The following is a 16,168-nucleotide window of genomic DNA, read 5'->3' on the forward strand; positions in this document are numbered from 1 at the left end:
CTGGGAAGGTGCAGATGTACCGGGGCGGTCGAAGTGTCCCTCGGTGCCGGTCTCCTCAGGGATCGCCTCAGAAGGGTCCAATCGTGCAGGCTCCCGAGTGCTGCTGACCGTGCTGTGGAATAAAGAGAAAAAAAAAACAATTAAAATACTGACATGGTATGGCCCTGGCTGAAAAAAAAAAGTTACATCTAACATTTTTTTTCACATGTGGTGTGTAATATTTACCTTCTAGTGACCATTGTTTCCCGGAGGAACGACAGGGCTTCTGCGTACTTGTACTTGCTCCTGCGTCCTCCAGATCCACTCGGGGCCCGCATCTCTTTATTGAACTCCTTCTTGAAACGATCCCTCACAGACCGCCACCGATTCACAATTCTGTTCCCTGAAACGAGAAAGGACAAAGTGGTTAGTATACAACATTAGTGTTTCCCAAACTCCAGTTCTCATGGTCCCCAGGGGTTATGTTTTCAGGATTTCCATAGTAAATAGAAATCCTGAACACATGATCCGTGGGGACCACGAGGACTGGAGTTCGGGAAACACTGGTTTACATCAAGCAACCGGTACTGTATATACTTACGCTCTTTAATCTGGGCCCGAACATCGAGGTCCTCCCAGCGGCCCACAAGGAGCGAACAGATTTCCTCCCAGAGTCGTCGGGTAACGATAAGGTCAGCGTGGCGGCGGTCAGCCATATTCCAGAGCGGCTCCCTTTCTCTGACGAGATCGATGAGGTGGTCCACATCGAGTCCTCCATCCTCACCGTCAGAGTCGGGAGCACGCTGTGAAGGGTGTTAAAGAAAAAGACAAAAATAACATAATTAGCCTCCACAAAAGAAATGAAATAAAAAGTGCAAAAAAACAAAGCAAAAATATTTATACTTACACGCTGGTGACCGCCGCGTTGCTGTCGCCGACGACCCTGGGAGGCACTGCGAGGACCTCTTGGCCGAGCACCAGATTGGGAAGACTAGAGAAGAAAACAAAAAATGTTATGTCTTTGGATGTAGGCATTTGTTTGCTGTGTGTGGTCTGCAGAACATTGTTTTCTATGTGTTGTGTGTAGTGTGATGTTGTGTTTCTGCGTTTGATGCAAAAAACTTACCAATTGTGAGCCCACTCCAAGTGTCTGTCCACCCCTTCCTTCCTTCTTCTGGGAGCTCCTCTTCATCTTGTGAATCCTGTTTTGAAATAAAAGGCAATGAATAGACATATATTCCAGAGATGATGGATTTTGTAAATAAAAACTTACCGTCAAACGCTGACGATGCGAGGGAGGGCTCCCAGAAGATGATGTGCTGTCTTCCTGGTGGCCACACTCCATGCCTGTGGGTGGTGTTCCACCTGCTGCCATTGCTGCTGCTGCTGCATCTATTGGGCGGCTGTTGAATAAAGAGAAACAAAGGGCCAATGAATATCTTGATATTCAATAGCCCTAGTTTGAAGGAATGGGGGATTTGATAATTACCGTCTCTCATCTGCTGCTGGCCTCCCCTCCTCAGCATGTTCCATTTGCTGCTCCATTTCGGGTGGTGGTGGTGCTGATGGTGCTGCAGTGGTCTCCTGCCTTCTCCTGCTGCGCTTGGTTGCTTTCTTGGGTGGCATGTTGGGTGTGGCTGTGGGTCCCACTGTCTTGCTTTTATATATGTCTTGTGGGCAGAGCTACTGAGCATGCTCAGACCCAAAAAACCGGATCCGGCCACCGGATCCGGCTTTCGCCGGATCCGGGGCATTGCGGCGCTCATAGGCTTTCATTGTGTGAAAAAGCCGGATGCGCCGGATCCGGCGTGTCCGGCTTTTTCGCCGGAGACAAAAAACGTTACAGTCTCCGTTTTTTCCAGACGCCGGATCGCGACACATTGCCGGATCCGGCGAAAACCGGATGAAACGCATGGCCATCCGGCGCAAATGCAAGTCAATGGGGGGGGAAACCGGATCCGGCATTGCTTTTCGCCGGATCCGGTTTCTGTCAAAAGCGCCGGATCGCGCCTGACGGCGAAAACCTGATGTGTGAAAGAGGCCTAAGAAAATAAGCACTCCTGGAGGCAAATAGCACTCCGTCCCTCCCGAGTTACTCCGTATGGTAAAGTAGTACATCACATATGGGGTATTTCTACATTCAGCAGAAATTGAGGGACAAATTTTGGTGCCAAAATGGTGTCACTTGTGGGGGGGGTGTTTCCATTGTTTAAGCACATCAAGTGCTCTTCAAATGTGATATGAAGTCCACTAATTATTCCAGCAAATTTTGCATTCAAAAAATCAAATGGCGCTCCTTCCCTTCCAAACACTGCGTGTGCCCAAACAGTTGTTTTCCTCCACATATTGGGTATCTGCACACTCAGCAGAAATTGCACAACAAATTTTATGGAGCAATTTCTTCTGTTACCCTTATGAAAATGCAAACTTTGGAGCTAAAAAAGATTTATTTGGTAAAAATGTGATATTTTTATTTCCACAGTTTTACGTTATAAACGTCTGTGAAGCATCTGTGGGTTCAAGGTGCTCAATACACATCCCAATAAGTTCCCTGAGGGGTCTAGTTTCCAACATGGTGTTAATTGTGGGGGGTTTCCACTGTAAGGACATCAGGGGCTCTCCAAACATGACATGGCGTCCGCTAATTATTCCAGCAAATTTTACACCCAAAAAGTGAAATGGCACTCCTTCCTTTCCGGGCCCTGCTGTATGCCCAAACAGTGGATTTTCCCCACATATGGGGTATCAGCATGCTCAGGAGAAATTTTGCCACAAATTGTGTTGTCCATTTTCTCCTGTTACCCTTACAAAAATAAAAAAAAATTAGGTCTAAAGGAAAATTTTTGGGAAGAAAGTTAAATGTTTATTTTTTTCCTTCTACATTCCATTAATTCCCGTGATACTATTGAAGAGAAATAGCGCAACAGTGCATTATCCAGTGTAAGTATATCAATTTAAAAATAATACACTCACCAGATGGAGCTTGTAAAAAGGTTTTTTTTCCTGAGGAAGGAGTTCTGTGAAACTTCAAAATGCGTTGAATAAAGACCACTGTAATAATAATTGTTCATAGTGATTCGCAGCGCGGATTGTCTGACCACTTTTTTTTCCGATCCTGCATTAATTCCCGTGAAGCACCTGAAGAGTTAAGAAACTTCTTGAATGTGGTTTTGAGCACCTTGAGGGGTGCAGTTTTTAGAATGGCGTCACTTTTGGGTATTTTCTATCATATAGATACCCTCAACGTCACTTCAAATGTGAGGTGGTCCCTAAAAAATGGTTTGGAAAATTGTGTTGTAAAAATGACAAATCGCTGGTCTAATTTTAACCCTTACAACGCCCTAACAAAAAAAAAAATTTTGCTTGAAAAATTGTGTTGATGTAAAGTAGACATATGGGAAATGTTATTTCTTAACTATTTTGTGTGACATGACTCTCTGATTTAAGGGCACAAAAATTAAAGGGAACCTGTCACCAGGTTTGGCCGATATGAGTTACGGCCATCACCTTTCAGGGCTTATCTACAGCTTTCTCTAATGCTGTAGATAAGCCCCCAATCTGACCTGCAAGAGAAGAAAAATAAGTTTTATTATACTTACCCAAGGGGCGGTCCGGTGCAGTCCGGTCCGATGGGTGTTGCAGGTTTTGGTCCAGTGCCTCTCAACTTCTTGTGATGCTGTCCTCCTGCTTGTTTCATGGCTCCCCGGCATTGCGCTCCTGCACAGGCGTACTTATCTGCCCTGTTGAGGGCAGAGCAAAGTACTACAGTGCACAGTCGCCGGGAAAGGTTAGAGAGGCCCAGCGCCTGCGCACTGCAGTACTTTGCTCTGCCCTCAACAAGGCAAATAAGTACACCTGTGCAGGAGGGCGGCATTGCAAGAAGTTGGAAGGCGCTGGACCAAGACCTGCGACACCCATCGGACTGGACCGCCCACCGGGTGAGTATAGTAAAACTTATTTTTCTTTTCTTGCAGGCCGGAACGGGGGCTTATCCACAGCAATATAGAATGCTGTAGATATGCCTTGAAAGGCGGTGGCCATAACACGAATCGGCCAAATCTGATGACAGGTTCACTTTAAAAGTGTGAAAATTGTGAAATTTTCAAAATTTTCGCCAAATTTCCATTTATTTCACAAACACAAGTCAAATCAAAGAAATGTTACCACTATCATGAAATGCAGTATGACACGAGAAAACAGTCTCAGAATCAGTGGACTTCATTGAAGCGTTCAAGAGTTATTACCACATAAAGTGACAGTGGTCAGAATTGTAAATATTTTCCTGGTCAGGAAGGCGAAAACAGACTTCGGGACGAAGAGGTTAATGGTGTTGCAACCTTTGTGGCCTTTCAGAAAAGGTAAAGTGTATATACTAACAGACATGTGACACTTAGATTGCACACAGGTAGACGTCCTGTTACTGAGGCCGGGGTCAGACTTGCAAGTGTAATGCGAGAAACTCGCACGAGTCTCTGGCATCAATACCCGGCGCTACTGCCGGCACTTGGGACTGGAGTGTGCGGCTGCATAGAAATACATGTAGCCGCACACTCCCGTCCCGAGTGATGGCGGCAGCGCCGGGTATTGATGCGTGAATTTCTCGCATCACACTCGCAAGTCTGACCACGGCCTAAGCATGGGACTTATGAAGGTAATTTCTTGCACCAGAAAGTTCAGATGTTGCAGAATTTTTTTTCCTGCCGATTTGGTCACAAATCTTCAATGAACCCGCAGACAATTTCAGCATGTGTTACTTTCAGATTTAATTGTGTATTAAGCTGCAGCTTTAACCTTTCTATATTTACTGTGTTGTATTGTAAATTACTGCAAACCTATGGCGCGGAATCTGAACCAGAAATACGCGTCAAATCCGCGACGTGTGAACTTGGCCTCAGGGCCGGTGTTCGGGGCAGGCAGACCAGGCAGCTGCCTAGGGCCCCCGCTCATCCAGGGGCTCCCAGCTAGCAGCACATCACACAGCCGCTTTGGGGCCCGAGAAACAGAGGGGCCGCCTATGGGGGGTATATTATATTATATTCTATGGGGGAGGCTATGTTATATACTATCTGGCTGTGTTATATACTATTGGGGAGTACATTGTATTCTATGGGGGAGGCTGTGTTATATACTACGAGGGGTATATTATATTCTATGGGGGAGGCTGTGTTTTATACTGTGTGGCTGTGTTATATACTATGGGGGGTACATTATATTCTATGGGGGAGGCTGTGTTATATACTATGGGGGGCTACATTATATTCTATGGGGGGCTAGATTATATTCTATGGGAAGCTGAGCTGTATTATAGTCTATTCAGGGCTACATTATATTCTATGGGGGGCTGTATTATATTATATACTATGAAGGGTGATTGCATCATGAGGGGGGGGTGCATTATATTCTATGGGGGTTACATTATACTCTGTGGGATGGTTGCATTATACTCTGTGGGGTGGTTGCATTATGCTCTATGGGGTGGCTGCATGATACTATATGTGGGCGGCATTATACTGTATCGAGGACTATGGGGAATACATTATACTATATGAAGAACTATGGGGTGCATTATAATCTTGGAAGTGAAGTGTACTACATGGATGACTATGGCGGTGCATTATACTATATGGAGCACTATGAGGAATGTATTCTACTATATGGAGGACTGAGCAGTGTATTTTAATATATGGAGGACTATGAGGAGTGTATTATACTATATGGATGACTATGGGAAGTGTATAATACTATATGGAGGACTGAGGAGTGTATTTTAATATATGGAGGACTAAATAAAGAAAGAATATTATACTATATGGAGGACTATGGGACATATTATATTATATGGAGGACTATGGGGTGTGCATTTTACAATATGGAGGACTGTGGTGCACATTATAATATATGGAGGACTATGGGGTGTGTTATACTAAACAAGCAAAATGCTGCATATTCATTGAGTGATTGGATTGTTTATGCCGAAACAAAAATCATTGTTCTCAGCAGCACATCACCCGGTGAAAGCTGCAGATATGGTGCTGATAACATGACACTTTATGGGGACAGATTGATCTAATAGTGATTGTTTTGTTCCCATAATTCTTTCTCAGACGGTGGAAAGAGGCCGGGAAACAAGTGGTGAACGATTTCAATATTGTCGATCATGCTTGTTTAGGGGCCGGAACTCAGCGCATGTAACTACAACCGTAATGCTTCTGTGTGATGTGCAATATGGTAGCATTTGGGGCCCCATTTAAAATTTTGCCTAGGGCCCCACTTTGCCTAAAACTGGCCCTGCTTGGCCTAACTCTTCATTCTAGAAACTCTAGTATACTGAAAAGGAAGACACGTTGCAGTAAATGATCTTCAGCACGATGATTAATTTTTAAGAAGCCCAATTATTTATTAGGCTTTCTCCTCCCTGCTTAGCAGTCTGACGCATGAATGTTTATGAGGAGGTAAAGGCTGTGTGCACACGATGCTGATTTGCAGCGGTTTCGCAGCGGATTTTACCGCGCAGAAACATTGCATATCCGCATTGTGATGTACAGTAGCCTTAAAATCAACGTAAAAAAAAAACTGCTGTGCAGACGCTGCGGATTTTTCTGCGCGGTTTTCCCGCGGTACAAAATCCGCAGCATGTTACTTCTTTTGTGCGGTTTTCCATCTCCCCTGTCACCAAATCCGCAGGGGGAAAACCGCAATGGAAAACCGCACAAAAACCGCATGAAAACCGCATGAAAAATGGAAGAAATCCACAGGAAAAATGCAGGTCATTTGACTTGCGGATTTCTTCCATTCTGCGCGGAAAAATCCGCGGGGCTAAAAAGTCCGTCTGCACTCAGCCTAAAGGGAATCTGTCCTCGGGATTTTGTACTCCAAACTAATGACATGTATGCATGTAAAGGAGTTGTGATGCAGAATAAGGCCGGGGTCACACTGGCGAGGAATACGGCCGAGTGAGAGGCGCTAAAAGCACGTATTACACACGGACCAATGATTCTCTATGGGGTACCTCGCACCAGCCGTATATTTCTCATCCGTATCCTACGGTCCGTGCCAATCGCAGCATGCTGCCATTGTCAGCGTACTACGGCCGTAATACGCCAATGCAAGTCTATGGGTGCGCAAAAAATACGGATTACACACGGACCACACATGTGACCTGCGAGCAATACGCACCAGGTGTCTTTTAGCAAAGCCGGCAATTCAGTGCGGTATACAGTAAACTCACACTGACAGTTTTAATAAAGAAACGAAAGAATAGATATAGACACATAGAAAACACACACACATATATTATATATATATATATATATATATATATATATGCATTCTATGTGTCTATATCTATTATTTCGTTTGTTAGAAACCCTGTCATAGGGCTCCATTATATGTCCATTTTGCAAGCCTGCGAGAAAATCTCGCCATACGGATTGCATACGGATGCTGACATGCGCAAAATACGCGACCACACCTTGATTACGGATGACATACGGAGCACTGTTTAGGGGCTATTCATCCGTATTACGCATGTAAAATACTGACCGTATTTTGCGTCGGTTAGTGTGACCCCGGCCTAAAGCTATACCTAGCTAGTAAAATCTTTTTTGCTGTTTTAGAGAAATCCATTGTTAAAATTCTACGTCATAGGTTCCCTTTAGGTTAAATTCCCACAATGAGTTTTGGACTTCAACGCAAAAAATGTGGTGTCTTACAGTTCCAGCAAAATTTGACTATACAGTCCATCAGTGAGCAATGTTACATAGGGGGTGTCACTAATATTTAATAATTTGCTAAAGGATTTTCAGAAAGTGTCTTAAAACAAGGTGAAAGCCTGCACATGGCCCAGTGGGTCACACTAATGTGGGACCTCTGTTATTTTTATGGTTTTCAGTGGTATGTAGGGTTACAACCCAAAAACAATAATGACATATGTTGCCAAAAGTAAGTGCCCCTGAGAATTGTCTGCCTGCGCCTTTATCGCGGCCATCAGCCCATTAGTTGTTTATGTGGAATCCTTTACACTGCTATGATGGTTGGTAAAATCCCCATCCTACTGTATATATCTATTGCACAGAGCTTGTAAAAAGCTCCCGTGACACAAATGACCTTCAAAAGCCTTTTGCTTTAATTAATACCAGCTCAGTAACGGTGACCTGAGACACTGCCAAGTCTCCCTACTTTTCACTACCAGGCAGACTGTTCCCTGCACAATTTTCATGCAGTTATTTGAGGAATGTGCTGCAATTTCACATAGCCCCAGGTCATGGAGGGTTTTTTACGTAACATTTCCTCCCAGTAAATATCACCCCCTTGGCAGGGCCGGACTGGGACTAAAATTCAGCCCTGGCATTTGAAGTTACACAGGCCCACTAGTCACATGGTGACTATATAATATCTTTGTACACTTGTAGGTTACAAGAAGTGAGAGGAGATTAACACGACTATATAACATGTAGTCACAGCTGTGCCCAGTATTTCAGCTCAGTCCTATTTATTGCTTTTAGGTACAGTACTCCTCCCAAATCTCTGTCCCCTTTTGTACGCACGGTAACAGAATTCCTGGCAGAACTGCTCTCTATTGGGCAACCAGACCCCCTGGTCATAGCCGCCCCTATCATACCTCACAACTTTTGAAGAAGGGCAAGATGGACAAAGACTGCGGCGCGCATAGCGCGCCGCTGCAAATTTTGCCCACGCCCAGCCACACCCATTTCACAACTAGTCACACCCATGTACACACCTAATCGCACCCATTTAGCACTGCTGATCACACTGACTGGTACTGAGGGCACAGTGGCTGGCATTATGGGCACACTGACTGGCACTAAGGAAGAGAGAAAACAGAGAGAGAGAGAAAAAAGAAAACCGAGAGAGAAAGAAAGGGGAAAGAAAGAACAGTGAGAGATAGAGAAAGAACAGAGAGAGACAGAGAAAGAACAGAGAGAGAAAGAAAGAGGGGAAAGAAAGAAAGAACAGTAAGAGACAAAGAAAGAACAGTGAGAGACAGAAAGAACAGAGAGAGAAAGAAAGAGGGGAAAGAAAGAAAGAACAGAGAGAGACAGAGAAAGAACAGAGAGAAAGAAAGAAGTAAAGAAAAGAAAGAAAGAACAGAGAGAAAGAGAGGAAAGAAAAAGAAAGAAAGAGGGGAAGAAAGAACAGAGAGAAAAAAGAAAGAACAGAGAGAGAAAGAAAGAACAGAGAGAGAAAGAAAATGAGGGAAAGACAGAACAGAGAATGAAAGAACAGAGAAAGAAAGAAAAAGAGAGAAAGAAATAAAGAAAGATTCTACAAAGATACTATAGCAGCCCGACTCCCATTGTAGTGCCCACCTGAGCCTCCCGGTGCAGGACGTATCATGATCCGCTCACATGGCCGGCATCCCCGATTCCAAGGCGATCCTGCTGTCTGCGCTGTCGGAGGAGGACACGGTGATGGATCTGAAGCATTCCTGGTTCCGTCACAATCTCCTCAAGAAATTCTCATTTCCGGTCAGCTTCCAGCACATCACTTCAGGTGGAACGTCATGTGTGTGTTTTAAAATGCTCCTCGGGGCTCCGCCGTGTACTCCTGTGTCCGTGGGAAAAGCCCGCTTTGTATGCTTTGTACACACTTGGCTCCTCTCCGTACATCCCGTACACATATGGCTCCACTCCATACACACGGCTCCACTCCGTCCACCTCGTACACGCGCGGCTCCGCTCCGTACACCTCGTACACGCGCGGTTCCGCTCCGTACACCTCGTACACGCGCGGCTCCGCTCCGTACACCTCGTACACGCGCGGCTCCGCACACCTCGTACACGCGCAGCTCCTCTCCGTACACCTCGTACACACGGCTCCTCTCCGTACACCTCGTACACACGGCTCCTCTCCGTACACCTCGTACACACGGCTCCTCTCCGTACACCTCGTACACACACACGGCTCCTCTCCGTACACCTCGTACACACGGCTCCTCTCCGTACACCTCGTACACACACACGGCTCCGCTCCGTACATCTCGTACACACGGCTCCTCTCCGTACACCTCGTACACGCGCGGCTCCTCTCCGTACACCTCGTACACGCGCGGCTCCTCTTCGTACACGCGCGGCTCCTCTTCGTACACGCGCGGCTCCTCTCTGTACACCTCGTACACGCGCGGCTCCTCTCTGTACACCTCGTACACGCGCGGCTCCTCTCTGTACACCTCGTACACGCGCGGCTCCTCTCTGTACACCTCGTACACGCGCGGCTCCTCTCTGTACACCTCGTACACGCGCGGCTCCTCTCTGTACACCTCGTACACGCGCGGCTCCTCTCCGTACACCTCGTACACGCGCGGCTCCTCTCCGTACACCTCGTACACGCGCGGCTCCTCTCCGTACACCTCGTACACGCGCGGCTCCTCTCCGTACACCTCGTACACGCGCGGCTCCTCTCCGTACACCTCGTACACGCGCGGCTCCTCTCCGTACACCTCGTACACGCGCGGCTCCTCTCCGTACACCTCGTACACGCGCGGCTCCTCTCCGTACACCTCGTACACGCGCGGCTCCTCTCCGTACACCTCGTACACGCGCGGCTCCTCTCCGTACACCTCGTACACGCGCGGCTCCTCTCCGTACACCTCGTACACGCGCGGCTCCTCTCCGTACACCTCGTACACGCGCGGCTCCTCTCCGTACACCTCGTACACGCGCGGCTCCTCTCCGTACACCTCGTACACGCGCGGCTCCTCTCCGTACACCTCGTACACGCGCGGCTCCTCTCCGTACACCTCGTACACGCGCGGCTCCTCTCCGTACACCTCGTACACGCGCGGCTCCTCTCCGTACATGCGTGGCTCCGCTCCGTACACCTCATACACACGGCTCCGCTCCGTACACCTCATACACACGGCTCCGCTCCGTACACCTCATACACACGGCTCCGCTCCGTACACCTCATACACACGGCTCCGCTCCGTACACCTCATACACACGGCTCCACCTCGTACACACACACGGCTCCGCTCCGTACACCTCATACACACGGCTCCTCTAAGTACACCCCGTACACACACGGCTCCACCTCGTACACACACACGGCTCCGCTCCGTACATCTCGTACACACGGCTCCTCTCCGTACACCTCGTACACGCGCGGCTCCTCTCTGTACACCTCGTACACACACGGCTCCGCTCCGTACATCTTGTACACACGGCTCCTCTCCGTACACCTCGTACACACGGCTCCGCTCCGTACACCTCGTACACTCACGGCTCCTCTCCGTACACCTCGTACACTCACGGCTCCTCTCCGTACACCTCGTACACTCACGGCTCCGCTCCGTACACCTCGTACACACAGGGCTCCGCTCCGTACACCTCGTACACACAGGGCTCCGCTCCGTACACCTCGTACACACAGGGCTCCGCTCCGTACACCTCGTACACTCACGGCTCCGCTCCGTACACCTCGTACACTCACGGCTCCGCTCCGTACACCTCGTACACTCACGGCTCCGCTCCGTACACCTCGTACACTCACGGCTCCGCTCCGTACACCTCGTACACTCACGGCTCCGCTCCGTACACCTCGTACACTCGCGGCTCCGCTCCGTACACCTCGTACACTCGCGGCTCCGCTCCGTACACCTCGTACACGCGCGGCTCCTCTCCGTACACCTCGTACACGCGCGGCTCCTCTCCGTACACCTCGTACACGCGCGGCTCCTCTCCGTACACCTCGTACACGCGCGGCTCCTCTCCGTACACCTCGTACACGCGCGGCTCCTCTCCGTACACCTCGTACACGCGCGGCTCCTCTCCGTACACCTCGTACACGCGCGGCTCCTCTCCGTACACCTCGTACACGCGCGGCTCCTCTCCGTACACCTCGTACACGCGCGGCTCCTCTCCGTACACCTCGTACACGCGCGGCTCCTCTCCGTACACCTCGTACACGCGCGGCTCCTCTCCGTACACCTCGTACACGCGCGGCTCCTCTCCGTACACCTCGTACACGCGCGGCTCCTCTCCGTACACCTCGTACACGCGCGGCTCCTCTCCGTACACCTCGTACACGCGCGGCTCCTCTCCGTACACCTCGTACACGCGCGGCTCCTCTCCGTACACCTCGTACACGCGCGGCTCCTCTCCGTACACCTCGTACACACGCGGCTCCGCTCCGTACATGCGTGGCTCCGCTCCGTACACCTCATACACACGGCTCCGCTCCGTACACCTCATACACACGGCTCCGCTCCGTACACCTCATACACACGGCTCCGCTCCGTACACCTCATACACACGGCTCCGCTCCGTACACCTCATACACACGGCTCCACCTCGTACACACACACGGCTCCGCTCCGTACACCTCATACACACGGCTCCTCTAAGTACACCCCGTACACACACGGCTCCACCTCGTACACACACACGGCTCCGCTCCGTACATCTCGTACACACGGCTCCTCTCCGTACACCTCATACACACGGCTCCTCTCCGTACACCTCATACACACGGCTCCGCTCCGTACACCTCATACACACGGCTCCGCTCCGTACACCTCATACACACGGCTCCACCTCGTACACACACACGGCTCCGCTCCGTACACCTCATACACACGGCTCCTCTAAGTACACCCCGTACACACACGGCTCCACCTCGTACACACACACGGCTCCGCTCCGTACATCTCGTACACACGGCTCCTCTCCGTACACCTCGTACACGCGCGGCTCCTCTCTGTACACCTCGTACACACACACGGCTCCGCTCCGTACACCTCATACACACGGCTCCTCTAAGTACACCCCGTACACACACGGCTCCACCTCGTACACACACACGGCTCCGCTCCGTACATCTCGTACACACGGCTCCTCTCCGTACACCTCGTACACGCGCGGCTCCTCTCTGTACACCTCGTACACACACGGCTCCGCTCCGTACATCTTGTACACACGGCTCCTCTCCGTACACCTCGTACACACGGCTCCGCTCCGTACACCTCGTACACTCACGGCTCCTCTCCGTACACCTCGTACACTCACGGCTCCTCTCCGTACACCTCGTACACTCACGGCTCCGCTCCGTACACCTCGTACACACAGGGCTCCGCTCCGTACACCTCGTACACACAGGGCTCCGCTCCGTACACCTCGTACACACAGGGCTCCGCTCCGTACACCTCGTACACTCACGGCTCCGCTCCGTACACCTCGTACACTCACGGCTCCGCTCCGTACACCTCGTACACTCACGGCTCCGCTCCGTACACCTCGTACACTCACGGCTCCGCTCCGTACACCTCGTACACTCACGGCTCCGCTCCGTACACCTCGTACACTCACGGCTCCGCTCCGTACACCTCGTACACTCACGGCTCCGCTCCGTACACCTCGTACACTCACGGCTCCGCTCCGTACACCTCGTACACTCACGGCTCCGCTCCGTACACCTCGTACACTCACGGCTCCGCTCCGTACACCTCGTACACACACGGCTCCGCTCCGTACACCTCGTACACACAGGGCTCCGCTCCGTACACCTCGTACACTCACGGCTCCGCTCCGTACACCTCGTACACACAGGGCTCCGCTCCGTACACCTCGTACACACAGGGCTCCGCTCCGTACACCTCGTACACTCATGGCTCCGCTCCGTACACCTCGTACACACGGCTCCGCTCCGTACACCTCGTACACACAGGGCTCCGCTCCGTACACCTCGTACACTCACGGCTCCGCTCCGTACACCTCGTACACTCACGGCTCCGCTCCGTACACCTCGTACACACGGCTCCGCTCCGTACACCTCGTACTCTCACGGCTCCGCTCCGTACACCTCGTACACTCACGGCTCCGCTCCGTACACCTCGTACACACAGGGCTCCGCTCCGTACACCTCGTACACTCACGGCTCCGCTCCGTACACCTCGTACACTCACGGCTCCGCTCCGTACACCTCGTACACTCACGGGTCCGCTCCGTACACCTCGTACACACACAGCTCTGCTACATCCACACTGTAAATCCTGACCCCACACATACATACCTCAACCAGCACCATGACAACAGCAAAGCAGAGTCTTGCAGACGGTAGAGGCAAGGCTGAGCGCACAGGACCTGTGATGAGGTCACAGGAGAGGCGGAGTCAGGGGTGACATGATCGGGGGTCTGGACAAAGGCTCCTGCTGATCATGTGACCCCCTGACTCCTCCCCTCCTGTGACCTCATCACAGGTCCTGCGAACAGAGCGAGCAGGCAAGCGAGTGCGACGCTGTGAGTGGCTGCGGAGGGGAGGGGGTCTCATGCTAAGGCGTGGGGGGAGGCGTGGCGGTTTATCTCCCTGCAGTGCAGGAGGAACTTGAAACTATCACCGCCGTGCCCGCAGAGGGCCGGCGGCAGGAGCAACAGTGGCCGCAGCAGCTGGCAAGCGGCCACCCGCGGCCCACGTGACAGCGGCCCAGCGGGAAAATGCCCGGTTGGTTATATTGCCAATCCGGGCCTGCCCCTTGGTAAATATTACACATACAAGTTACATACAGCTGCGATTTTAAAAAAAAAGTGAACCCTTTGGAATTACCTGGATTGCAAAAGACCAAATCCTGTTTGCAGCAGCAAGAAATGTTTGGTGGAGGTGATTGAGTTACCTATAGATCCCTTTTCAGCAGCAATGAATTGCTTTCATTTATATTATGGAACAAACTCACAGGTGGAGATTTATCATGATCACTGAGGTTCTGAATAGTGTTGAGCGACTTTTGGTTTTTTAGGGTCGAGTTTCGTTTCATGAAACCCGACTTTTCCAAAAGTCGGGTCGAGCAAAATCGGCCGACTATAGGGAAAAGTCGGGGTCGTCCCGAAACACGAAACCCAATGTAAGTCTGTGACGAACAGCCCACCGCCGTTCGTCCAAATACGGAGGACTGATGGGGGTCCCGCTGTCACCAAAACGCGACGGACAGCGGACCCTGTGTCACCACTATGTCACAATCCCACCACTGACACCGGTGTATCAGCGGACGGAGGGACGTGACACAATGCCGGCACACGGCTATCACAGGGGCAGTGGGGGCTTATCTTAGTTATCCCACCACTGGCACCGTGTGACCAAAAATTATCCAGCAAGCTAATCTCGCTCTACAATTTGACGCAGGGGGCATTTTGGGTGCCCCACCACTGCTATCAATCTTCCAAGTACTGTGGGGATTTATGTATATCCCACTTTCTCAGTTCCACTTTGGATCTCGCAGCTCTCCGGCGCCCCCCTTACCCTAAGGTCAGTCAGGGAACTGCACCTAGGATAATTAGTCGCCGGACGGGCTGCCTGTTGCGAACCGGCAATTAGGCTTCTGCAGTAAGGGAATTATCAATGCTGTGGCTGCAGCTCCTCATTCAGCAATATAAGACCCTTCTGTACTGCCAGCAAGCCGCAATCACCGTACACAACGCGCTGCCACCAGCTCCTGGTTTCTCCGCTTAAGTTATAGACTCAAGGGAGGGGTTCGAAGCCAACCCACAAAATAGTAGTGATTATCTAACAAAGGTGTATAGTTCGATTCTTAGAGCATAGAGACAGAACTAAATAATTTTATCATTTATTCCCCGAAAAAGTTGGGCAGTGATTACAGATAAAAGTTGCTATAAAATTGAGACATTAATTATGTACAGTTACAAATATAAAATAAAAGATGGATGAACGTAGAAAGTACACTCACAGTTGTTCATGGCTCTTTAGGCAAAACCATGCGGCTGAGAGGGGTGGAGCCACACATCTCCACTCATCTGGAGTTCTTGTCAGCACAAGGACTGGAGCTCTTCTGAGCTGGTTTTGCCAAGGGAATGCCTTATAGACTCTGCTATGTGACATCACGGAGAGATGCATTCTGGGTTAATCCCACCTCTCTCATCCAAGTTATAATTTGGCTACAAAACTTAGATTAGCTATAACTTTGTGGGAGAAGCTGGTATGGACTCATCAGTGGTATCATGTTTCCCAGCGTAATGAGCCCATCAAGAAAACATCAAACATCTATGCGATATGACCGTCCATTTGGGAGCAAATCATATCTCAGGGTCTGGACAGGTTAGGACTCCGAAAGAGACGCGGTATCGAAGCTGGGACCGCTCAGGTTACAAAAATATGATTTTCATATCTCTACTTTGTACGATTTTCGTAGGGCAGGCTCTTAAAGGTTTACTTCTAACCTTGA

The 16,168-nt window shown here is 50.3% G+C and overlaps 1 protein-coding gene across 1 annotated transcript in view; it reads right to left on the bottom strand.

The window, feature by feature from the left end:
• Nucleotides 1-15,777, bottom strand: part of BCAR1 (BCAR1 scaffold protein, Cas family member) — a 198,713-nt gene extending 182,936 nt beyond the window's left edge. The window contains exon 1 of the mRNA XM_073576221.1: nt 15,674-15,777. The gene's annotated coding sequence lies outside the window, so the exon portion shown is untranslated. The remainder of the gene's footprint in view (nt 1-15,673) is intronic.
• Between the last annotated feature and the right edge of the window lie 391 nt (nt 15,778-16,168).

This window comes from Dendrobates tinctorius, unplaced genomic scaffold (assembly GCF_039654945.1).
Source record: "Dendrobates tinctorius isolate UK_male_01 unplaced genomic scaffold, ASM3965494v1 ptg000047l, whole genome shotgun sequence".
NCBI lineage: Eukaryota > Metazoa > Chordata > Amphibia > Anura > Dendrobatidae > Dendrobates > Dendrobates tinctorius.